General features: G+C 51.6%; 1 protein-coding gene across 1 annotated transcript in view; it reads left to right on the top strand.

Annotated features, from left to right (window-relative positions):
• Positions 1-13,187: 13,187 nt before the first annotated feature.
• Positions 13,188-23,665, top strand: part of LOC121274148 (lysine-specific demethylase 6B-like) — an 82,999-nt gene continuing 72,521 nt past the window's right edge. The window contains exon 1 of the mRNA XM_041181328.1: positions 13,188-13,315. The gene's annotated coding sequence lies outside the window, so the exon portion shown is untranslated. The remainder of the gene's footprint in view (positions 13,316-23,665) is intronic.

Here is a 23,665-nt window from a genome sequence, read left to right as displayed (position 1 = left end):
TTCATATCAGCACATTTCACAGCCTCATGCTACCCTGAAACTCTCTTTGAAGTCTAGTCACTGCAGCAGCCTTGCTCACAGCAAGACCCCGCAGATTGGAACACGTTATTGATTGATAAACAGTGCAGCGTTCCCTAAAATACTGGCACTATGGGTTGACCTGGGATTCTGGGCCCAAATCTCTTGTGGGTGATTGAATCCACGTCCTTTTGAGTACCGTTCCCTGAGCAGAGCTGACTGTCCTTTAACAAAAACAAAAATACCTGGAAAAACTCAGCAGGTCTGACAGCATCTGTGGAGAGGAACATAGTTAACATTTCGAGTCCGAATGAATCTTCATCAGAACTAAGGAAAAATAGAAAAGAGGTGAAATATAAGCTGGTTTGTGGGGGGTGGGGGGGTGGGACAGGTAGAGCTGGATAGAGGGCCAGTGATAGGTGGAGATTACCGAAAGATGTCATAGACAAATGGACAAAGAGGTGGTGATATTAGCTAAGAAATGTGCTAATGGAGACATTAAGGGTGGAAAGCAGGACGAGCAAGGGACAGAAAGCCCTAGCGGGGGTGGGGGTGGGGGGGGGCAGAATCAAAATAAGCTAAAAGGTAGAGATAAAACAATGGCTGGAAATACATTTAAAAATAATGGAAATATGTGGGAAAAGAAAAATATATATAAATTATTGGAAAAAGGGGGATCGGAAAGGGAGTGGGGAAGGAGGAGTGAGTTCATGATCTAAAGTTGTTGAACTCAATATTCAGTCCGGAAGGCTGTAAAGTGCCTAGTCGGAAGATGAGGTGCTGTTCCTCCAGTTTGCGTTGAGCTTCACTGGATCATTGCAGCAGGCCAAGGATGGACATGTGGGCATGAGAGCAGGGTGGAGTGTTGAAATGGCAAGCGACAGGGAGGTCTGGGTCATGTTTGTGGACAGACCAAAGGTGTTCCGCAAAGCAGTCACCCAGTCTGCGTTTGGTTTCTCCAATGTAGAGGAAACCACATTGGGAGCAGTGAATGCAGTAGACTAAATTGAGGGAAGTGCAAGTTAAATGCTGCTTCACTTCAGCAAGGAGTGTTTGGGCCCCTGGACAATGAGGAGGGGGGTAGTAAAGGGGCAGGTGTTGCACCTTCTGCGGTTGCGTGGGAAGGTGCTGTGGGAGGGGGTTGATATGTAGGGGGTGATGTAGGAGTGGACCAGGGTGTCCCAGAGGGAACGATCCCTGTGAAATGCCGCCAGGGGTGGTGAAGGGAAGATGTGTTTGGTGGTGGCATCATGCTGGAGTTGGCGGAAATGGCGGATGATGATCCTTTGAATACGGAGGCTGGTGGGGTGATAAGTGAGGACAAGACCATTCTTTAATTCTTCAGAGCTGGCCTGACACTCCAGATTGGGCCTAGCCCGGCCAGATTGGGCCTAGCTAAAGGTGTCCTACTTGTTATCAACTCGCACTCTCCTTATTTGGTCATCTGCATCCTGTCATTTTGCAAAGTGTTGTGGAACTGTGAGGAATCTGTCTCCTCTCTTCCCTCCTCCCCCCTCATCCCAATAGTTGAAGTCTTTTGGCTGTTGTTTGGGCCTCAAGGCGATGGCAAGTAGCTAATGGACCTGCGTAACCGGCCCTGCTTTGACAGTCATCAATCTTCCCCTTTTATCCGTTGATCTTACTGACACTTACTTTTGTGTCTTCCTGAACACTTCTTCCTTTAATCGTAGGGGCAGCTGACCTCAGAGATCTTTGGTCTTTTGACTTTATGACTCCCTGACCTTCCCTCCCCCACACCCACTCCAATTGGATCACTTCTTCCTCCTGAGGATGTGGACTCTTCCTTGTCGAATTATCCATGTGTTGACTGGGGAGCAAGAGGCAAGGCTCTTACTGGTTGTGGCTCTGCAGCCAGTGCTCTTGCTGAAGAGTCTGAGAATTGATTGTTCGATTCCCACTGCAGAGGTTTGAGCCCATAATCCAGGTCAGCACTCCCAGTGTCAGTACTGAGGGAGTGCTGCACTGTCAGAGGGTCGTACTGAGGGAGTATTGCACTGTCAGAGAATCTGTACTGAAGGAGTGCTGCACTGTCAGAGGGTCTGTACTGAGGGAGTGCTGCACTGTCGGAGGGTCAGTACTGAGGGAGGGTCAGTACTGAGGGAGTGCTGCATTGTTGGAGGGTCAGTACTGAGGGTGTGCTGCACTGTCAGAGGGTCAGTACTGAGGGAGCGCTGCACTGTCAGAGGGTCAGTACCGAGGGAGTGCTGCACTGTCAGAGGGTCAGTACCGAGGGAGCGCTGCACTGTCAGAGGGTCAGTACTGAGGGAGTGCTGCACTGTCAGAGGGTCAGTACCGAGGGAGCGCTGCGCTGTCAGAGAGCCATCTTATGGATGAGATGTTGAACCGAGGCCCCTGTTTGCCCTCAGGTGGATCCATGGCCACTAATGGAAGCAGAGCTGGGGAGGGGGAGTTTTCCCCGGTATCCTGCGGAGTATGTTTATCCTTCAACCAACATCACTCGGTAAAACAGATTATCTGTTCATTATCACCTTGCTGTTTTGGGGTTGTGCTGTGCACAAACTGACTCCCACGTTTCTTACAGTACAACAGCAACCACACCCGAATGGTATTTCATTGGCTGTCAAGTATTTTGGGACATCCTCCTTCTGTATTACTCAATTGGATAACTCTTGACTGTCGGGGTCAAACTTCCTTTTAGGACCATCTTTGATTAATTATATAACCAAAGCGTAAAAGTGTTTGAAGGAAGTGTAAACAGTTGTTTTTTTGTTTGCTGTAGGATACTGTGATTAATTTTCTGACTCCCAGCTTCTCAGCCCAATTCTGGGTCCGACCCCATCACTGCTCACTCCCGCTCTCAAAACGGCCGCTTTGGGAGCTGATAGTTCTGATAGTCCGATAGATGGCACCTCGCTCAGACAGTGCCAGATGTTCAAATCCCTCCAGAGCCTCACCCAGCATGGCAGCTGGTAGAATTTAAATTCAATTAATAAAATCTGGAATTAAAAGCTAGTTTCTAATAGTGATCACAAAACCATTGTCGATTGTTGTAAAAACCAATCTGGTTTATTAATGTCCGACAGGGAAGGAAATCTGCCATCCTTACCTGGTCTGACCTACTTATGACTACTGACCCACAGCAATGTGGTTGACTTTTAACTGCCCTCTGAGATGGTCTAGCAAGATACTCAGTTCAAAGGCAATTGGGGATGGGCAACAAATGCTGGCCTTGCCAGTGATGCCCACATTTTATGAAATAATAAATTTCAAAAAAAGTATGCACCCAATTTACTCAGCCCTGTCAACCCAGGGGCCAATCTAGTGAGCCTTCACTGTTCGGTATCCCATATGCAAGAATATCCACCCTCAAATATGGAGATCAAAATGGCCTCCCTAAACCTCGCCCTCTCTATCTCTCCCTCCTCCTTTAAGACATTCCTTAAGACCCTTACCTCTTTGACCAAGCTTTTGTCACCTGACCTCCTATCTCCTTATGTGGTGGGTATCAATTCTAGGCCCTTATTTTTATTCTTTTCACAGGATCTGGGCATCGCTGACTTAGGCAGCATTTTTATTGCCCATCCCTAATTGCCCTGGAGGAGGTTCATCCCTGTAAAGCCCCTTGGGCCATATTACTTCATGATAGGGACGATGTGAATGCAAGGTAGTATGTTAGGTAATTGGCAGTATGCTTTTGATGGGGCAATACCAGTTACATAACCAGAATGTAATTGGGCAGATGAGGCAGGAGAGTTAACACAAATGTTAATGTACTGATTAGCTTAGACTGTGGTAATTGGGAGCTGCGATTATGTAATGCGTTTCAGCTTATGAATAATTCATCTTTCTCTCAAACGAGTTTTGTTCCATTCATTTGCCAGCTGGGTTTAAGTTTATATATAGTATATATTGAGGTTGACAGGGGCCCCAACAGGTCGTGTCACATCGCGATTGGATGGGAGCTTGTTTTTGCACCTTTTATATTTTTTTCCCCTAATTCCAAATGATTAGGAGTAGTTGTGATTGAGTAACACACTGTTCCATCCCTGTCCAAAAGTCACGTCTACTCCATACACCTGAGCTTGACTCAAGTCGCACCACCTGAATCAGCAGCAACAACCCGGAGAGATTTCGGCCCATCTACCCCCACCCCAGGCCTCCTTGATACCCCCAGGTTGACAAGCCAAGCCTGGGGCCTCCTGCAGCCCACCATCACCTGGGCAACCAGCCTATTCCATACCAGTGAGTCAGGATGCCCGCCTTACAGAAATAAAATCACCTCAAACAATTCCCTTATTTTCACCACCTCCCTTGGCGAATGGCGACCGTCTGTGGAATGTGCCGACAGGAAAGCTTCCCTGCCCCACACACTGACTCTGGGAGCACTGCAGGCTGGCAAAAAAGGAGATGCAGAAGTAAACATGCCTGGCTTCTGCTTTCCGTCTCTGGTTGGGTTCACGGTCCAGCTCAAGAGTCAGGGACGTTTTGATAGGAGAGAAGTGAGTCTGTGTGCGAGCAGCTGTGTGCTTGAACGTGTGCGAGGGAATGAGATATATATACATTTGGAAGGAGGAGGTTATTTGTGTGGTGTTCTGTAGTTTTTTCATCGTAATAGTGATGATGCAGAGGGGAATCATGCAATTCCGGGGAAGGGGGGGTTCTCTGACTGACCTGAACTGGCTCCATCCCAGTCGCAAGAGGGAAACAATTTTTCTCTGAAGACATTCTGGTGTGTTGTAACACTCAGCAACCGAAACAGAGAAGGAAGAGACTTTCCGCTCCTGATCAATCCCTCGGCCATGCTCAATTGTACTAATGTCTTCCCCTCTCACCTCCCACCCCAGTAATTTGAACTCATTGAAAAACTCTGCTTCCCACCTGTGTAACTCACACCGGAACCTGTTCACCCAGTCGCCAGCTCCCACCCATTCTCACCGACTACACTGGCTCCTGATCTGGCATCACCCACACATTTCAAAATTCTCATCCTTGTTTTCAGATCTCTCCATGGCCACACCTCTCTCACTATCTCTGCAATCTCCTCTAGCCCCACAACCCTCTGAGATCTCAAACAAAAACAGAATTACCTGGAAAAACTCAGCAGGTCTGGCACCTCTGCTGTCCTTCCTGCCTCTCTCTGCACCCCACCCTCTCCCCCACTTTCTCTCTCTCTCTCTCTGTCCCCCTCTCTCTGCCCCCCTCTCTCTGCCCCCATCTCACTCTCTGCCCCCCTCTCTCCCTTTCTCTGCCCCCCTTTCCCTCTCTGCACCCCCACTTTTACCCCCTCAGCCCAGATGCCCAGGCCACGAAATTGCCAGGAGTTGGGTGTGTCTGTGCTGGCAGCTCAGCGGGTGGAGAATGCCAGGGAGGGTGGGTGAGAGCTGCTTGTACCTCAGCATCGGGGCACCAATCTTCAGATGGCGGGAGAGCGCCCAGTGAGCATTAAGGAAAACTGCGATGATTGGGGTAAAACAGCCTGTAAAACAGATGAGGCTCCCGAAACTCAGGTTGAGCTGTGTAAACCACCCCTTTCCCGCATCCCCCACACTTCCAGAAACTGTCAGAGGGCCCCGTGTGAGGGTACAGAGTGGGGGGGGGGGGGGGGGGGGGGGGGGCGACACAGCGGGCAAATGGGCAGCAGGACTGTGGCAGCACAGTCTGTGTGGACAGCTCATATTGGACCAAAGATGCAAAGATGCCTTGGCCACTGTCTTGATTGAAGGAAACCCCACACGTGTGCACACACACTAACATCCTCATTAAATTGTTATGAGGCAGTCTTGTTTCTGGATCAATGTGTTTGGGATGAGATGAGGAGTCCCACTGGAAACTCCCACCCTGGCACTGAGTGAAGGCGGCAGGGGGGTTGGGGGAAGGGTGGTGCCGAGTCCTGTGGCAATGCCGTGTGAGCAGTCGCTCATTATCCCTGTTGTAAATGTTTGATTAAATTAATTAACTATGGGATTGTAAATGCAGGTTTTTTTGGTTTGATGGGGGGTGGGGATGGCGAGGAGGCTGACGAAAGCACTGAGATTCACATTTTTAGATCTTCCCTCCCCAGCTTAGTCTCCCAAAGAGCTCTATCACGTGGTTGAATTAATGAGCCGAATTGACTAGGTCCAGCTGTTGGCACTGTAACTGGGAGGGGGAGGGGAGCGCTGCGAAGATATAAATAGGGCTGTCCCTGTGTAGATTTAACCCCCTCAGTGCACAGAACAACTCCATGCATTCAGACTACATCTTCAGTGTAGTGAAGTGTCTCAAGGTGCAGACTAGATACAGTTTAAGCACTGAACTACATAAGGAGATATATGGGGACAGGTGACCAAAAATTCAGTTACTGAGGTGGGCTTTAGTGTTTTAAAGGAGGGAGGGAGAGGCGGAGAGGATAAGGGAAGGAATTCCAGAATTTAGTGCTCAGGCAACTGAAGGCATGGCTGCCAATGGTGGAGTGATGGAAATCGGGGGATGCACAAGAGGCCTGAATTGGAGGAGTGCAGAGATCTCGGAGGGTTGTGGGGGCTGGCATAGCTATTACATAGATAGGGAGACATGATGCCTTGGAAGGATTGGAAAACAAGGATGAGAATTTTAACATGAACATGTTCGCTGTTCTGAAAGGCAACATAAGTAGTGAGCACGGGGTGAATAGTTATCTGTGCATTATAAAATGGAGGATCTCACACGAGGCAAATTCATTTGCATGCCTGATAAAAGCAAAATACTGCGGATGCTGGAAATCTGAAACAAAAACAAAAATTGCTGGAAAAACTCAGCAGATCTGACAGCATCAGTGGAGAAAAAGACAGAGTTGACGTTGCAAGTCCGTACAGACTCTCAATGTTAACCCTGTCTTTTTCTCCACAGATGCTGTCAGACCTGCTGAGTCTTTCCAGCAATTTTCATTTTTGTTTCATTTGCACGTCTGCTTTACTTTGAGTTTCTAATGAGAGATGGCTGTTGGTTGAACCCTCTCACCCTTCCTGTCTTTTAATTTTCCACATTCCCCTTCCCCATCCTTTCTATGCCTTTCGTTTGTCCCAATTTATATTCTCTGAATCTGGGCTTGATGTTTAAAAGGGTGGCAGAGCCCACTGGAGAGGCTTGAGAAGTGCTAGGCCCCAGTCTAAGCCTTCTACTTATGCGTAGTGACTAGCCCTCTCGCCTTGGATTCAGAAGGTCATAGGTTTGAGTCTCACTCAGGGACTGCCTCATCCTCCAGGCCGACACTCCCAGTACAGTACTGAGGGAGTGCTAAACTGCCAGAGGTGCTGTCTTTCAGATGAGACGTTAAACCGAAGCCCTGTCTCTGCTCTCGTGTGGACATAAAAGATCCCACAACCACTGTTGGAAGAAGAGCAAGAGGGAGTTCTTCCGCGTGTCCTGTAGCCAATAATTATCACCTGGAACTTGCTGCCCACGAGGGAAGTCGAAGCGGAGACAATGAATAATTTCAAAAGGGAATTAGATGGGCACTTGAAGGAAATAAACTTGCCAAGATACAGGGATAGAGCGATGGAATGGGACTGACTGGATTGCTCTGCAGACAGCTGGCATGGACTCAATGGGCTTAATGCCTCCTGTGTCATAATGACTATAACATCACAATGAAAAAAATGTGGTCATATTCACATTGCAGTCTGTGGGATTTTGCTGTGCACCAATTTGCTGCTGTATCTCCAACAGTGACTGTGATATGGTTTGAGACATCCTGAGGTACACATGGCATTATCTAGGTACAAGAATTCCTGTCTGCTGTCTTTTGACGAGTGTGGTGATGGAGGAAGAGGCCATTCAGCCCCTCAGGCCCATTCTACCATTGAATCAGCTCGTGACCTTTATCTTAGCTCCATTTTCCTGCCTCTCCTTCAATGACTCTTGAAACACAAAAATCTCTCAATCTCAGTTTTGACATTTCCAATTATTACCCCAAACCACCCCTGCCCCAATTCTACGCAGCCCCCCCCCCCCCCCCCCCCCCCCGCCCTCCAGCCTCAGCAGGAATGTTAGAGGGGAGAGAGTTCCAGATTTCCACTCCCCTTTGTCTGAAGGAGTGCTTCCTGACATCACCCCTGAATTGCCTGGCTTGGATTTTAAGGCTCTGGTCCCTTGTGCTGGCCTCCACCAACCCCCACCAAAGGAAATAGTTTCTCTCTTTCGACCCTATCGAATCCTTTAATCATCTTAAACGCCTCGATTAGATCACCCCTTAATCTTCTAAACTCATGGGAATACAAGCCCAGTCTGTGTAACCTGTCCTCAGAATTTAACTCTTTGAGCCCCAGTATCATTCTTGTGAATATGGACTGCATCCCCTCCGAGGTTGATACATCCTTCCTCAGGTGTGGGACTGGATGCTCTATTCTAACAGGGGTCTCTGTAAAACCGAAGTTGCAATTCCTGACTTTTAAATTCCGCCCCTACTGTGAAAGGCCAGTGTTCTCAAATCCTTTGTGATTGAATATTGTAAGTGGTGGAGGATATTGGAGAGAGACAGGATATTTCAAGAGTAACTGCTCTTTTTTATTTCTCCTGAATAACTCACTTTAACATCCCCCTGATGTGTCTGGGGACAGGACTGGTTAAGGAGCCAGGCAGCTGGACCAGGAGTAGGCCTTCCTTTGAGCTTTTGGTAAATCAGTTTTTGCCGCTGACCTGGGCTTTTGGATGAGCGTTTAGAGGGCAGGAGGGGCGTTGGTGAGAGGTCGAGATTAGGGGCTCCTGCCTCACAGATCAGATTGAGCTTCGAGAGAAAACAACATGCAAGAGGCCAGTGTTGGAGGGTTAATGTAAAGGGCTGGTTAATCTTATAGAGGTAGAGAGACTTAAACATAAATGTATAAAGGAACACCCACCCTGCATTTCCACAGCAGTCTTTCAGAATGTCAGAACCAATGGGAAACTAATAGTGTAGTGTCACTGAGGAAAGAATAGCAGCCAATTTGCACAAAGCAAGCTCCCACAAAAGAAATGCAATTACGACCAGATCGTCTGTTTTAGTCCTGCTCCCCTGCTCTTAGTGGGTGTGGGAGATTTTGTGTGGACTCGAGAGGCCAGATGGGGCACTCAGGTTTAACAGCATCACCCAGAGTGCAGCAGTCCCACAGTACTGGCACTGAGAGTTTGTGAGGGGGTCAGTTCCCTCTGGAGTGGGGCATGCAGGTGCAGCAAGCTGTTAAGGCAAATGGTATGTTGGCCTTTATTGTGAGAGTACTTGAGTACAGGAGCAAGGCTGTCTTACTGCAGCTGTACAGGGCCTTGGTGAGACCACACCTGGAATAGTATGTGCAGTTTTGGTCTCCTTACTTAAGAAAGGATATTCTTGTCATAGAGGGAGTGCAGCGAAGGTTCACCAGACTGATTCCTGGGATGGTAGGATTGTCTTACAAAGAGAGATTGGGCCGTCTAGGTCATGAGTTTAGAAGAATGAGAGGAGATCTCATTGAAACCTATAACATGCTGACAGGGCTGGACAGACTGGATGTTTCCTCTAGAACAAGGGGGCACAGTCTCAGGATATGGGGTAGACCACTTAAAACTGAGATGAGGAGAAACTTCTTCACTGAGAGGGTGGTTAACCTGTGGAATTCTCTATCACGGAAGGCTGTGGAGGCCAAGTCACTGAATATATTTAGGAAGGAAAGAGATTTCTGGACCCTAAAGACATCAAGGGGTATGGCGGGAGAGAGCGAGTGTACGGCATTGAGGTGGAGGATCAGCCATGATCATATTGAATGGCGGAGCAGGCTCAAAGGGCCAAATGACCTACTCCTGCTCCCATTTTCTATGTTTGAACCCATGACCTTCTGACTCAGAGGCCAGAGTCTGAGTCACTGAGACCCAGCCATATGACAGGACCTGCCATTAAAGCGGTCATAAGCCTTTCCTTCACATGCTCTGTGTCTCCACAACCGGACTGGAGGAGGTCAAAGGTCAATGAACAAAAAGACGCATCTGGACAAAGCCAGCTGCTGACAACCAACCTCCTGATTCCGACCCTTTCAGGCCCTCCTAGGACTACCTGCAGCCACTTTCCCACAATATCCACTCCTTCCAACCCCACACCATCGCAAAGATGACCCCTCTTGTAAGAATATGATGCCATGAGGGGTGACTTGTATCTTTCCAAATTCATGTGTGTTGGTCTTTGAAGGTGGCAGGACAGATCGAGAGAATGGTAAACAGAGTATTTGGAATCGTGATAAAAACAAAAAAACTGCGGATGCTGGAAATCCAAAACAAAAACAGAATTACCTGGAAAAACTCAGCAGGTCTGGCAGCATCGGCGGAGAAGAAAAGAGTTGACGTTTCGAGTCCTCATGACCCTTCGACAGAACTTGAGTTCGAGTCCAGGAAAGAGCTGAAATATAAAAGAGATTGAGGGGAGATTTTATCGACGTGTACAAGATGATGACAAGGTTGGAGAAGGCAGACAAAGAAAAGCTGTTCCCATTGGCTGATGGTGGAAGGACTCAGGGACTCAGATTTAAGGTTTTGGGTGGGGGAGGGGGATGTGGGATGTGAGGAAGAAATTTTTTATGCAGCGAGTGGTGATGTACTGGAACTCGTTGCCCACGAAGTTGGTGGAAGTAATGATGAATGATTTCAAAAGGGGATTGGATGGGCACTTGAGGGAAATAAACTTACCAGACTACAGGGGTAGAGTGGGGGAATGGGACTGACTAGATTGGTGTACAGAAAGCCAGCATGGGCTCAATGGGCTGAATGCCCTCCTATGCTGTAGTGACCCTGTGTGGTCATTTTATCATTGTGAAAGCCTCTACAGTGTGAGCGTTGCCTGCCCATGTGACTGGGGGGGGGGTGGGGGCGGGATTCACAGCCCTACGTAATCCTGTCCTAGGGCAATGCGTACCCCCCTGCATGATCGGAGTTGCTGGGCAGTGAGTTGGGCTGAAATTCCTGCCACCTTTCCACCCCTCTTAATGTCTCAGTAGGGGAGTGGGTACTGTTTGCACCTTGTTGCTGTCGTGGTGTCAGAGGGGCTGTGTATGAGCTGTGTGGGCCTGGCCCTGTGTGTGGAGCTGTGTGTGTGAACAATGTTTATAGTGAGCCGTGCAGAATTAGCCTGGTTTCCTGTTTAGAAGTCGACAGAATTCAGAGAACTTCGTTTTAGAAAGAAATTCTTTAACTTAACTTTCCATTGCTTGCGTTGGGGGGGGGGTGGTGGGGGATCATTGAGGAGCTTAGATTGAGCTCTGCAGCTCTTGTCTTAAAGGGACATGCACAGTGAGCGTGTTGATGAAAACAGTGCTTCCCACTTTGGGCAGAATTCCAATATCGCTCTTCAAATATACTGACCCTATCCCCTTGAGGAATTTAGCCCATCTTGAGGTATAGGTCACTGCCCCACCTTTTCCTCACTCCCTTCCCCCCACTTCCCTCCCCTTCCCCCACTCCCCTCCGCTCCCCTCCTCACCCCTCCCCACCCATCCCTCCTCACTCCCCACCCCTCACATTCCTACCCTGCCCTTCACTATCTTCGCCCCTCTCCTCAGTCTGCTCCCCTCCCCTTTCGCTCCTTCTCTTCCCCCGCTCCCTCCCCTTTTTCTCTCTCCCCTCCCCTCTCCCTATCTTTCTCCCCTCCCTCATCTCTCCCTTCCCCCATCTCTCTCCCCTCCCCATCTCCCTCCCTTCCCCTATCTCTCCCTCCCCCTTTCTTTCCCTCCCCTATCTCTCCCTCCCCTCCCACTTTCCTCTCTCCCCTTTCCCTCTCTCAATTCCTTCTTATCTTCCCTCTTCCTCCCCCTCTCCCCTCTCCCTATCCTGGGATGTTGGGGCAGTAGAGGAGGAACCCACTGTCTCTGATTTACAATTACATCGCAAGGAGGGCAAATCCCTTCAGAGAAATTTGGCTGGGGGATCAAAGGGCAACCTAGCTGGAAGCAGGGGCAAAGGTCCTCAGCTTTATCGGTCACCACCCAGCGTAAAGGTGATAAGGCAGAACTCAGGTCTGGAACCAGTGGACTGGGACAGAGAGGGGAATGGGGGAGTGGCAATGAGTGAAAGGTAGGGGGTGAAGGGGGAAATGAGGGGTAGAGGGGAAATTGGGGGGAGAGGTGGAGAATGAGGGAGAGAGATGGAACAAGGGGCAGAGGGGAAAACAAGGGGGTAACGAGGGAAGTGGGGGAATGATGGGGAGAGGAGGACAGGGGGAAGAGAATGGGAGGGAATAGGGGAGAGGCGGGGAGGAGAAGTGAAGTGATGATTGGGGAATAGCTGGTCTTTACTGCCCCCATTTCTGTCCCGTTCAGCCTCTCTGACCTGGCATTCCGTTCCAGAGCAACCTCGAGGAACTGCTCAGTGACCACTCTGTTCCATGACCTTCCAGTGTCTATGTCTCCCCACCCCAGCTGGAGGAGCTGGGAGGTGTGAGCGACCATTTCGTGCTGCAACCCCTCCCCGCCCCCTCCAGACGCAGGAAAACCGCGAGCTGCATTTCAATAGTACCTTCCTGGCCTTAGGATTGTCTCAAAGCACTTTCCAGCCAATCATGTATGTCCTGTTATTTATAAGAGAAATGTAGTGGTTAGCACAGCAAGATCCCACAAAGGGCAGCTTCTCTAGATTGATCTTGACCCCAGGACACGAGGCGGGTTGGGGACAGAATTCGGAATATTGTCTGTGAGATCTTTTACATCCACCCGAGAGGGCAATGGGTCCTCGCTTTAAGGTTTTGGCTGAAGAGTGGGAGCGAGGGGGTTTGTGGAAGGCTGCCCTAATGTAACATGACTTAGTTTGACTGACCCAGGGTGACCACAGTCCCACCCCACGTGGTATCCTGCTGCACTATTGACCGTTACCCACCCGCCCCCGCAGCCCGCAGATTCCAAATTCCAGGCCATTCCAAGATGGGGGTTGGGGGGTAATGTAAGGGGGCCCTGCCCCAGCCTATTCCACTCCATCCATTCCCCTGGCGTGGATACAGCCAAGCCAGGTCGGAGTTGTGCAGCCGGCCTGCGTTTGGAGTGCTTCTATACGTGTGTTTCAACACGAGTCTGTTGGCGGAGGGAGGGAGGGAGGAGGGAGGGAAGGAGGGGAGAGGGGGAGGGAAGAAGAAGAGGGGGGAGGGTGGAAGCCAGGCAGGTGAAAGCGAGGCTTTAACTGGAGGGTGTGCATGGGGGATGGGTGAAACTGCTTCAGCTTCTTTGTTTGGTTAAAAGACGAGGGAGAGAGAGAGAGAGAGAGAGAGAATGGCTGACCCTGAAATTTAAAAGGACTGGATCTTTAAACTAAAAAAAACCAGGAGAGAACTATTTAAACCAAACATTGTTTTTATAAAACACTCGATCTGAAGGTATGTGAGCAAATTATTAACTAACTTAAGAACCCCCTCCTTCAGTTCTTGTGTTTAAAAAATGGAAACTCCAGATAATATATAAATGTGCTTTGGTAAAGAGGAGAGTTCTTTGTAAAGTGTCTGTGTTTGGGGAGTCAGCACTTGTTTGGAATGTTGACAGACACTGGGTCTTGTGTAGGTTGCAGGAGGTTTAACCGGTTTAATTGGAGCTTTATTTTCTGTCCAGCTTTCTTACAATGAGACTGAGGGCTAGGTTGTCCTTATGAATTCTTAAAATGCAGCTGCTGTTAGCTGGTGTGAGTGTGTGTATGTGTGTGTGTGTGTGAGTGTGTGTGTGTATGTGTGTTGTGTGTGTGTGTGTGTGTGTGCACGCGTATGCATGCGTGCATGCTTGTGTGTGTGCGTGCTTGTGCCCATCTGCGTGTGCGTGCACCTCTGTGTGTGCATGTCTGTCTGTCTGTGTATGTGTCTCGCTATATGTGTGTGCGTCTGTGTGCGCGTGTCTGCGTGTGCACGTGTCTGTGTGTCTCTGTGCTTGTGTGCGCGTGCCCATGTGTGCGTGTATGTATGTGCGTGTGTGTGTATGTATGTGCGTGTGTATGTATGTGTGTGGGTGTATATGTGTGTGTCTGTGTATGTCTGTGTGTTTGTGTCTCTGTCTTTGTGTGTATGTGATTGTCTGTGTGTGCATTTGTCTCTGTGTGTGTGTGTGTGTATCTTTGTGTGAGGGAGTGAGTGTGAAGGAGTGGGTATGTGTGTAGGTTGGTGTATTTGTGTGTGTAGGAGACTGTGCGTCGGTGTGTGTGTGCACCTGTATGTGTGTGTTGAGAAGCATGTGCATTGGGGTGTGTTTGTGTGTACCTGTTTGTGTGTTGGGGTGTGGTGTATTTGTCTCTGTGGGGGTCTGTGGGTCTGTGTAGGGGTGTGTGTCTGTAGGGGTGTTTGTAGGGGTGTGTGTGTAGTTGTGTGTGTTGGGTGTGTCGGGTCGCGTGTTTTTGTGTGTGTCGAGTGTGTGTGTGAGAGCGTCGGGGTGTGTGCGTGCGTGTGCGTGTCGGGGTGTGTGTGCATGCATGGGTGTTGGGGCGTATGCGTGTTGGGGCATATGCGTGTTGGGGCGTGTGCTTGTGTTGGGGCTTATACATGTGCACGTCTGTCGGGGCATGTGAATGTGTGTCGTGTGTGCATGTGTCAGATTGATTGCGTATATATGTGTGTGTGTGTGTCAGTTCATGTGTTTGCATGTGTCGGGGCATGTGAGTGTGTCAGAGTGGAGGCGTCCATGTGTCGGGTCGTGTGTGTGTGTGTATCGGGTCATGTGCGTGTGTGTGTGTATCGGGAATGTGTGCATTTGTGTGTGTCTGTTCTTACAACTCTCAATGGGGGTCTCTCTGGAAGTGTCTGTGCATAGATTCCTGTAGGCGTCTGTATATGTGTGTGAGTGTGTGCGCCTACGTGTCTGTGTGTGGCTGTGTGCACATCTCTCAGTGTGCATACATCTCTGCATATCGTTGTGAGTGTTTATTTTTGTGTGTGTGTATGCCTGTGTGTCTGTGTGCATGCGCATCTGTTTGCACATGCCCATGTCTGTGCGCGCGCCTGCGTCCACGCCTTTGGCCGTGGTTTTCTGTGTCCGCCAGCATCAGGTGTTTTCGGTGGCATGAGCGGACAATATGTTGAGAAGGTCAAAAATCGGTTTCACGACTTCGTGAAACCAGTTTGCGATCGTCCACTAAGACCGTCCAACGGCGGGCCGTGTTCCCCGCCATCGGACGTTGGGAACTTCATTGTAATATCATATCATTATAAGACCAGCCCACCGACTCATTCCCCGCCATTGGATCATCTGCCCAAGTTGGCAGCAAAACACACCAACGTGTTTCACAACAGCATATATAAGGTGTCCACCTGGCGAGCTGCACTTCACTCAGGACTTCGAGGTTTGTTTGTCTACCTCGCTTCGGGCAGCACTCACAGTCATCAACGCCAGGCTTCACAGACAGCACCACATCACTTTTAGGGGGCTCACGAGCAGGTCTCTACCTACCAGATCAGCCATATGTGGGTGGCTTTTCAATGGCTGCAGGCCAAGGTCTTGCTTGGGGAAGGGGGAGAAGTGGCCTTGGGCAAGGGAAGAGGCTGCAGGACGAGGGCTGTACAGGGTGAGGGGGGGTATCTCATGGTGTGCGTGGGGGCACATGTTAACCTGTACAAGTGGCCTCAAGATGGCGAGGGCTGAGGAGGCAGTCTCCAGAGATGAGGCCAGATGGACGTGTGAGGGTGTGTGAGAGAGAGTGAGTGGTGATGTCCCTTGAGATGCCAGTGAACGTGTGATGGGTTTGAGTGTGTGAGTTTAGAGTGATGAGATGGTTGCCATATCATGGCTGCATGGATGGGATAATTCATCCTGTATCACCAATGAATGGCCAACCTCCTCTGTGCAGCATTGGCACTGACCACCACTGCCATTGCCTAACAACCCGGAGTGGTAATGTAGCTGCCCTTCCTGCGGCCAGAGTGGGGCCTGCATGGCATCCAAAGGCGCTCGAGGGCTGCAGTCGTCTTGCCTTTGGGGGCCACGTCTTCTTTGCTGCAGTCCAGGGCTAGAAGCACTGAGCACGGTTGTACTTTAAATGTGATGCCTGGCGTGATGATGTGGTGAGGTGAACGCATGGCAGGCGAATGAGAGCCTGCCCACCATCAAAACAGCGTGTACCCCGGGAATGCATAATTAATGCGGCGGGTTTGGGACGGTACGCCATGAAAAGCCGCCAGTGCACTTAGTGCAAACCTGGGATAATTCCAACCATTGTGTGCACGCGTGCGCATCTTTGTGTGTGTGCGCGCGCATGTCTTTGTGTGTGTGCACGTCTCCACGTATCTTTGTGTGTGTGTGTGTGCATTCGTGTGCGTCTTTGTGTGTGCACCTGCGCGTTTTTGTGTGCGCGTGCACCTTTGTTTTTGCGCGCGCGCGTCTTTGTGCGTACAAGCAGTGATTTGGGATTGTCACTTGCCGATCGACTTGCCTTTTGGCTCACTGCTAATGTTTGTGCTTCTTGTTTAACTTGTTCCAGCTCTAGATCGAGAAACAGTGACGGCTGCAATATTTAAAGGTGTGCAGCCTGTCCTGGAGTGGCAGGGAGGGGCTGAATAGATTTTCTGGACGATGTTGGGATGTGATCAGTCGATCACTCTGATCGCTCTGCGTGACCCAACGTTCTGGAGTCTTTAAGGAGTTTGTTTTTGTTTTGAATGTGGTGGCGAACATTTTGGAATAGCATTCTGTGAATTTCAGCCTGCTGAACTGGGTATTCTTTGGTAATGGGAACTTGGTGTTTTGGTGACCTGGACTCAGTTTGGGTTACTGTGAGCTGGGACAGCTCAGTGTGTGGGAGAGGAATTGAAAACACATCGCCAGGACTGGACCAAGTGAAACGGCAGCTTTCAGAATTATGCCCTCACTGCCCCAGCCCTCGATCATTCTCCTAATTCTCGATCACTCCTCCAAGAACCCATCAATCCCCCAGCCCTCGATCGCTCCCCCAGCCCTCGATCACACCCCCAACCCTCGATCATTCCTCCAACCCCCCTCACTCCCCCAACCCACAATCACTCCTCCGACACCCCCTCACTCCCCCAACCCCGCTCACTCCCCAACCCTCGATTACTGCTCCAAACCCCCCTCGCTCCTCCAGCCCCCCTCGCTCCTCCAGCCCCCCTCGCTCCTCCAGCCCCCCTTCAACCCCCGTTGCTCCCCAACCCTTGATCATTCCCCCAACCCTCGATTACTGCTGCAAACCCCCCTCACTCTCCACCCATCGATCACTCCTCTAACCCCCCTTACTCCCCAACCCCCGATCCCTCCTCCAGGCCCCCCTCGCTCCTCCAGCCCCCCTCGTTCCTCCAGGCCCCCCTCGCTCCTCCAGGCCCCCCTCGCTCCTTCAACCCCCCTTGCTCCACCAACCCCCCACCCCTTGCTCCTCAACCCCCGATCCCTCGATCATTCCCCCAATCTTCCTCACTCCCTCAACAATCATCACTCCCCAAACCCTTGATCACTCCTCCAATTCCCCTCACTCCCCCAACCCCTGCTCACTCTTCCAACCCCCCACACACCCCAAACCCTCGATCACTCCCCCAGCCCCCTCACTCCCTCAACACCCCTCAAACCCCCAACCCTTGATCACTACCTCAAACTCCCTCATTTCCCAAAGCCCCCTCACTCCCCAATCCTTGATCACTCCTCCAACCCCCCCACACCTCCAACCTCCCTCAACCCCCCATTCCTCAATCACATCCCCGACCATCGATCACTCCTCCAACTGTTCTGCAACCCTCCCTCACTCCCCCAACCCTCGATCACACCCTCCAAATCTCCATCGCTCCTCGAACCCCCCCTCACCTCCCCAATGCTCGATCACTCCTCCAACCCCCCTCACTCCCCAGCCCACCGCACTCCTCCAACCCCCCTCACTCCTCCAATTCCCCTCACTCCCCCAACCCTCAATCACTCCTCCAAGCCCTCTCACTCCCCTAATCCACTTCACTCTTCCAGCCCATCACACACCTTCAACCCTTCACTCCTCCAACCCTCTATCACTCCTCTAATTCCCCTCACTCCTCCGACCCCCTCACTCCTCCGACCCCCTCACTCCTCCGACCCCCACCTCACTCCTTCGACACCCCCCCATTTCTCCAACCCTCCCAATCGTCCGACTCCATCTCACTCCTCCGACCACCCTCCCTCCCCGATCCCCTCCTGACACCCCACTGTCCTCTGACACCCCCCTCTCTTCCGACACCCCCTCACTCTTCTGACCCACCCCCACTCCTTTGACCCCCTTTACTCCTCCGACCCCCCCCCACCACTGCTCCAACCCCGCCCCTGTCCTGCGACCCTCCACCTGTCCCCCAACCCCCCCTCACTCCCCCAACCTGCTCCTTGTTCTCCTGATCCGCCCCTCAGCTTCCCTTCCCTGGCCTGTCCCTCACCTTCCATCCCCAACCCGCTCCTCCCCTCCCCTTGCCTAATCCACCTCCCCTCCCCTTGCCTCGCCTCCCCTGACCTGCCCCTCCCCATGTTGCTGGGAACCCACTCCAGAATCATTGACGAGCTAGTTGAGTTCCACAGTTGGCCAATGGATTAGCCGGACTCCCTCGTCACTGACCAAGTTGAAGACCTTCCTTCCTATCGTCAGCCTGTGGCTCGGCATGCTTGTAAAATTTTGTTTTATAATGTGCCTGCGAAGCAGCCCCCACCCACCTGCTGCTCGTCTCAACCCAGCGACAGAGGCTGCCTATGCCCCTGTTTCTAGCCAGGTTTACCCTAACTTACCTTTGATTCCAGGATTGTCCTGGCTCTCAAAGGCCTCAGTCACACAACTTTGACCTTTGAGCCTTGTGCCCAGGCCTTACCAATGTAACAATGGACAGAAAGCAGAGTAGATCACAACAGCAGAAGATTATTTTATTTTAAGTACTAATGAGGTAATTCTATATCCTCACTGATCATTGTGCTAAAGACACAGAATGACATCTGATACACAGATTGTTTAAATGTTTTTCCTCCAGCCCTTCCAAGTATCGAACTTCTGTCACTATTCGATCACCTTCCTGTAAATTGCCTGCTCCCCCTCCCAACTCTTCCTCATCACATCACATCCTCTATTCAGCTGTTTTTGGCGCTCCTCTTATTCTCCGTATCGGCCCCCTCAACAAGTCTGTACATCGAAGGCCATAAGGAAGCACTGTACCACCTCCAACATCAACGGATTGAGCCCCACTCAGTGCGTAATCCAGACCGATACATCCAATGCCAATACTTTTATTCATTCATGGAATCTGTGTATCATTAGCTAGGCCAGCATTTATTGCCCATCTCTGATTGCCCTTGAGAAGGTGGTGGTGAGCTGCATTCTTAAACCACTGCAGTCATGTGGTGTAGATACACCCACAGTGCTGTTAGGGAGGGAGTTCCAGGATTTTGACCCAGTGACAGTGAAGGAACGGTGATATATTTCCAAGTCAGGATGGAGAGTGACTTGGAGGGGAACTTCCAGTTGGTGGTGTTCCCATGTGTCTGCTGCCCTTGTCTTTGCAGATGGTAGTGGTTGTGGGTTTGGAAGGTGCTGTCTGAGGAGCCTTGGTGTGCATTTTGTAGATGGTACACATTGCTGCTACTGTGCCCAAGTAGTGGAGGGAGTGAATGTTTGTGGATAAGGTGCCAATTAAGCGGCTGCTTTGTCCTGCATGGTGTCGAGCTTCTTGAGTGTTGTTGGAGCTGCATTCATCCAGGCAAGTGGGGAGTATTCCATCATGCTCCAGACTTGTGCTTTGTAGATGGTGGACAGGCTTTGGGGGGTCAGGAGGTGATTACTCACCGCAGGATTCCGATCATCCGACCTGCTCTTGTAGCCACAGTATTTATATGACTAGTCCAGTTCAGTTTCTGGTCAATGGTAACCCCCAGGATGTTGATAGTCGGGGATTCAGTGATGGTAATGCCATTGAACATCAAGGGGCGGTGGTTGGATTCTCTCTTGTTGGAGATGGTTATTGCCTGGCACTTGTGTGGTGCAAATGTTACTTGCCATTTGTCAACTCAAGCCTGGATATTGTGCAGGTCTTGCTGCAATTGGACATGTATCTGAGGAGTCATGAATGGTGCTGAACACTGTGCAATCATCAGCGAACATCCCCACTCCTGACCTTATGATGGAAGGAAGGTCATTGATGAAGCAGCTGAAGATGGTTGGGCCGAGGACACTACCCTGAGGGACTCCTGCAGTGATGTCCTGGGACTGAGATGATTAACCTCCAGATGGAGGGAGCACTGCCCTGTCGCAGGGTCAGTACTGAGGGAGTGCTGCCCTGTCGCAGGGTCAGTACTGAGGGAGTGCTGCCCTGTCGCAGGGTCAGTACTGAGGGAGTGTTGCCCTGTCGCAGGGTCAGTACTGAGGGAGCGCTGCCCTGTCGCAGGGTCAGTACTGAGGGAGCGCTGCCCTGTCGCAGGGTCAGTACTGAGGGAGTGTTGCCCTGTCGCAGGGTCAGTACTGAGGGAGTGCTGCCCTGTCACAGGGTTAGTACTGAGGGAGTGCTGCCCTGTCGCAGGTTCAGTTCTGAGGGAGTGCTGCACTGTCAGAGGTGTTGTCTTTCGGATGAGATGTTAAACTGAGACCCTGTCTGCCCTCTTGGGTGAACCTAAACTGATATTTATCCCTCAACCAACATCATTCATTTAAAACAGATGACCTGGGTCATTATCACATTGCTCTTTGTGGGTGCTTGCTGTGCACAAATTGGCTGCTGAATTTCCTATACTACAACAGTGACCACACTTCAATAAAAGTACCTTATTGGCTGGGAAACGGCTATAGAAATGCAAGATCTTTTGATAATCATGATTGTCTCTCTGAATAATTGTCATCTGGTTGTATATTCATTCGTCAATGGTAAAGCAATGGGAGGGTTTGAACGGCTGTCTTAAAGGGAGGAGAGAGAGTGAGGTGGAGAAGTTTAGGGAGGGAATTCTAGAGCTTGGGGCCCAGGCAGCTGAAGGCACGGCTGCCAATGGTGGAGTGATGGAAATCGGGGGATGTTCAAAAGGCTGGAATTGGAGGAGTGCAGAGATCTCGAAGAGTTGTAGGGGCTGGAGGAGTTTACAGCAATAGGGAAGGGGTGAGGCTGTGGAAGGATTTGAACATTCAGGGGAGAATTTAGAATTGGACGTGCTGGGTGTTTGGGAGTCGAGATGGAGATGGGCAAATGGGGCAGCTTCTGGGAGGATTGTTTTGGTTGAGCTGAAGTTCTTCAGGAAGTAACCGGAGGGACACAGATTGAAGAGAATCGGTGAAGAACCAGAGGGGGAGATGAAGAGGATTTTGTTTACACAATGAGTTGTTGTGATCTGGAAAGCGCTGCCTGAAAGGGCGGTTGAAGCAGATTCAATAGGAACTTTCAAAAGGGAATTGGAGAAATACATGAAGGGGAAAAATTTGCCGGCCATAGGGGAAAGAGCAGGGGCAGTGGGATTAATTGGAAAGCTCTTTCAACGAGCTGGCACAGGCATGAGGGGGCAAATGGTCTCCTTCTGTGCTGTACTTTCTGTAAGCTTACAGGATGGCAGAAGATTGGTATTGGTTAGTAGAGAATTAGGATATTGCATAGTGATAGAACTTGCAGCACAGAAACAGGCCATTCGGCTTGTCTGCTCTGTGCTGGTATTTCTACTGCACACTAGCCTCCACCCATCCCCTTTTCATCTCCCCATATCAGCATGTCCTTCGGGAGAGCGAGATGGAAGGGGCGGGGAGAGAGAGACAGAGGGGGAGGGGAGAGCGAGAGGGAGGGGGCGGGGAGAGCGAGACAGAGGGGGCGGGGAGAATGAGAGGGAGGGCCGGGGAGAGCGAGAGGGAGGGGGCGGGGAGAGCGAGAGAGGGGGCGGGAGAGCGAGAGGGAGGGGGCGGGGAGAGTGAGAGGGAGGGGCCGTGGAGAGCGAGAGGGAGGGGCCGGGGAGAGCGAGAGGGAGGGGGCGGGGAGAACGAGAGGGAGGGGGCGGGGAGAACGAGAGGGAGGGGGCGGGGAGAACGAGAGGGAGGGGGTGGGAGAGCGAGGGAGGGGGCGGGGAGAGCGAGAGGGAGGGGGCGGGGAGAGCGAGAGGGAGGGGGCGGGGAGAGCGAGAGGGAGGGGGCGGGGAGAACGAGAGGGAGGGGGGTGAGAGAGCGAGAGGGAGGGGGCGGGGAGAGCGAGAGGGAGGGGGGCGGGGAGAGCGAGACGGAGGGGGCGGGGAGAACGAGAGGGAGGGGGTGAGAGCGAGAGGGAGGGGGCGGGGAGAGCGAGAGGGAGGGGGCGGGGAGAGCGAGACGGAGGGGGCGGGGAGAACGAGAGGGAGGGGGTGAGAGCGAGAGGGAGGGGGCGGGGAGAGCGAGAGGGAGGGGGCGGGGAGAGCGAGAGGGAGGGGGCGGGGAGAGCGAGAGGGAGGGGGCGGGGAGAGCGAGACGGAGGGGGCGGGAGAGCGAGAGGGAGGGGGTGGGGAGAGCGAGAGGGAGGGGGTGGGAGAGCGAGATGGAGGGGGCGGGGAGAACGAGAGGGAGGGGGTGGGAGAGCGAGATGGAGGGGGTGGGAGAGCGAGAGGGATGGGGCGGGGAGAGCGAGAGGGAGGGGGCGGGGAGAGCGAGATGGAGGGGGCGGGGAGAGCGAGAGGGAGGGGGTGGGAGAGCGAGAGGGAGGGTGTGGGAGAGCGAGAGGGAGGGTTTGGGAGAGCGAGAGGGAGGGGGCGGGGAGAGCGAGAGGGAGGGGGCGGGGAGAGCGAGACGGAGGGGGTGGGAGAGCGAGAGGGAGGGGGTGGGAGAGCGAGAGGGAAGGGTTGGGGAATGAGAAGGAGGGGAATGAGAAGGAGGGACATGGCGAAACAGAGAAGGCATGATGACAAGACGGAGGGGGCAGGAGAGCGAGACAGAGGGGGCGGGGAGTCAGATTGAGAGGCTTCTCGGTCCATACAATTTCTGGCCTTACTGCAAAGCTCTGGCAGGAACTTGTTTTTATCTCAAGTTTACTATTAAGGAGGCCACAGGAAATGGACATGGAATTGTGGACAGAGTGGTTAGAAGGATTTTCGACATAGACTGGATAGTCTGGGGCTCTTATCTCTAAAACAGGGAGCTGAGGGGCTGACCTGATTGAGGTCTTTAAAATTCTGAATGGGTTTGATAGGGTAGACATAGAGAAGATGTTTCCAATTGTAGGGGGGACCAGAACTCGGGGCCATCAGTATAAGACAGTCACTAATAAACCCAATGGGGAATTCAGGAGAAACTCCTTTACCCAGAGAGTGGGGAGAATGTGGAACTCGCTCCCACAGGGAGTGGTTGAGGTGAATATTATCGATACATTTAAGAGGGAAGCTGGATAAACACATGAGGGAGAAAGGAATAGAAGGATAGGCTGAGAGGGGGAGGTGAAGAGGGGGTAGGGGGAGGCTTGTATGGAATAGAACCAGCCGTACGGAGTAGATGGACCAAGTGGCCTGTTTCTCTGCTGGAAATTGTGTATGAGAGATGCCTTGCGGGGATCTTTGAAGATAGGGCAGGTGAGCACGAAGGACTGAGGTCTGTTGAGTTGAGCCTGTTAGGCTGCTAAAGGGAGAGGGAAGCCAAGAGGTTAGCACTTACTCAGCTGGATGAGTTTCCAGGGTGTGTGGGTGAATTTTGATCCGAACTTTGAGGGGAATCTGATTCTGTTTTGATTGCACTGTTGGGATGCATTGTGAGAGATCTGCAAATGCAGGGCAGCTATGTAAAAGTAAGATGAAAGCAAAATACTGCGGTAGCTGGAAATCTGAAACAAAAACAA

This window comes from Carcharodon carcharias (genome assembly GCF_017639515.1).
Source record: "Carcharodon carcharias isolate sCarCar2 chromosome 33 unlocalized genomic scaffold, sCarCar2.pri SUPER_33_unloc_1, whole genome shotgun sequence".
NCBI classification, from domain to species: domain Eukaryota; kingdom Metazoa; phylum Chordata; class Chondrichthyes; order Lamniformes; family Lamnidae; genus Carcharodon; species Carcharodon carcharias.
Note: the sequence above shows the minus strand (reverse complement) of the source record. Positions and strands in the feature narration are given on the sequence as shown.